The sequence below is a fragment of the Cariama cristata genome, unplaced genomic scaffold (genome assembly GCF_000690535.1).
Source record: "Cariama cristata isolate BGI_N322 unplaced genomic scaffold, ASM69053v1 scaffold34016, whole genome shotgun sequence".
Lineage (NCBI taxonomy): Eukaryota > Metazoa > Chordata > Aves > Cariamiformes > Cariamidae > Cariama > Cariama cristata.
The window spans coordinates 6521-8736 of NW_009622094.1; positions in this window are offsets into that span (position 1 = coordinate 6521).

A 2216-nucleotide genomic window follows, 5' to 3' on the forward strand; every position below is an offset into this window, starting at 1 on the left:
AGGGTGTACTGGTATGTAGGGTTATTCCTCCTGTTGCAGGACTTAATATTTCCTTTTGCTGAACTGGCCCTAGCCCCAACCCTGCATGCTCAGTCTCCTTATTCCTCCTAAGTTAATGCAGATAACCTGCCACCTCTGATTCCTACTTGTTGGGATGGACCACTTGAGTTTGGAGGAGCTGATCCTTGGTCCTTTTGGCTACCTCTTCTCTCCAGGACTTGGGATTCTCCCAAGCAGGACCCTGAAGAGGCCAATGTCTACCTGCCACAAATCCAGGGCTGTGGTCCTTCCTTAGTCTTGTCTTCTTCTCTCAGGATCCTGAGCTTCCCCCTGGCCAGTCCTTCCTTGTCTGTGAGGCCCAGCAGAGCACCTATCCTCAATCACCTGTGCCAGCAAGGTGTTGTCAACATGCTCTAGAAGCCTCCCAGCCTGCTTGTGCCCGACTGGGCTGTCCCTCCAGCAGATATTGGGGGCATTCCAGCTCCCTGTAAGGACCAGGGCCTGCCGACACAGGGCTTCTTCCAGATGCCTGAAGAAGGCAGGCTGTGTCCTGATCGGGTGGCATGTAGCAGATGCCCACATGGCTGCCTGCTAATCCTGACGCATCTGCCCTCACCTGCCACGTCAGCCATCACTCCAAAGAGGCTGCAGCCCTGTAAGTGCTCACAGCCTGTTAGTTCCTGTCTGTGCCCCATCCTGCCTGCATTAGTGGCCCCTGCGCATGGCCACTTCCCAGCAAGCCATGAAAGCTTGCCCACAACACTGTCCTGTGGGCAATGCCCTATCTGTGCCCCTATGCTGAACTGACCCCACTTCGGGCCTGTTCTGTTGGTAACAGAGTCCCTGCTGTTCACAGCCCCCGAGCCCTTTGCTTGCCCACCCCATCCACCGCATCCCCACCTGAGTGAGGATTGTCCCCTCCCCAGCCATTCCCAGTTCAAAGCTCTCCTTACCAGGTCGGTTGGCCTGCTGGCAGAGGTCACCTGAAGATGACTGGAGAGTGATCCCTGCACCTTGTCAGCAATGACAGCGCTGAACCTATGCCATAACCGCAAGCTTTTGAGTGGAGCAGGAGCCATCCTCCTGCTGCCAAGAGTCACCAGGACAATCTTCACCATCAAGGGCATTTTCACTTTCAAACCTGGCAGTTGCACCCTCTGCCACCATAGTTGAAGGTTTGTGCTCTTTGTAGCTGTAGCGTCTCAGAGATGGTCCAGTTGATCTCTTTCATGCCCCTTCTGATGCCACACAGCCCGCTGACCTCTTCCAGCAGCTCCTCTGCTGGGCAGCACAGCTCCAAGACACACACAACCACACACCTCTTGCAGGCTGCCAGCCGGGTGCATCAGCCCCAGCAAGAGGCTCCAAGCACCCTCTGCGGCTCAGGGCTGGCCAGGCAGTATCCTCCAGCATCGCAGGAAGAGTTGCTTCAATGGCTGCTGGAGACTGTGACCTCGGCGTGTCAGGAACACATGTGCTGCTCTGAGAAGAGGTGCTAGCACTTCTTTTTTTAAAAAAAAAAACAAACCAACACACAAAAAAGCCCCCAAAACAACCTACCTTTCTGCACAAACTGCTGCCTGTCAGCTGCACTACAGTACCTGTGAGCTGAGCCTGCCTCTTATATAGGCTTCGCCCTTGCACTGGCTAAGGGATGCTGGCCCCTCCCTAACCTGGGCTCAGCTGGAACAGGGGCTTCAAGCACTCCTTCCTCAGGGGCAGCTGGTAGAGCTCGTCAGAAGCAGCTGGAGCTTATTAGAAACTTGCCAGAAGTCAAAGTCTCTTGTGGCTCTCCTTCCATTACCCTTATCCTTTCCTCATCCCCTTTCTTATCCTCCCCAGGCAGCAGCAGGCACCCCTGTGCTCCTCAGAGGGTTCCCAGCAGTCTCCCAGTGATCCCAGACAAAGTGTCCAGAAGACCAAGAGCATCTCAAAGAAAGCAGAGCCCAGAAACTGCTGTGCTGAGTGCCATGTCTGTGGCTGCCTCACATTGTGAGCCTGTGCTCCACCACGTTGTGATAGGGACCCAGCCCCCACACACCTCCCCTGGCTTTGTCTCAAGAAAAGTAATTTTCCTCCTCCCAGAATAGACAGCGCCGGCCATCGATCTGCTCTGCAGTGCTGTTTGCCCCTGGGCAGCTCTGCTTACAGAAAAGGCCATCGTCAACCCAAACAGATGCTTCCGCTGTAACCCAATCCTGGGGCTGGGAAGAGGA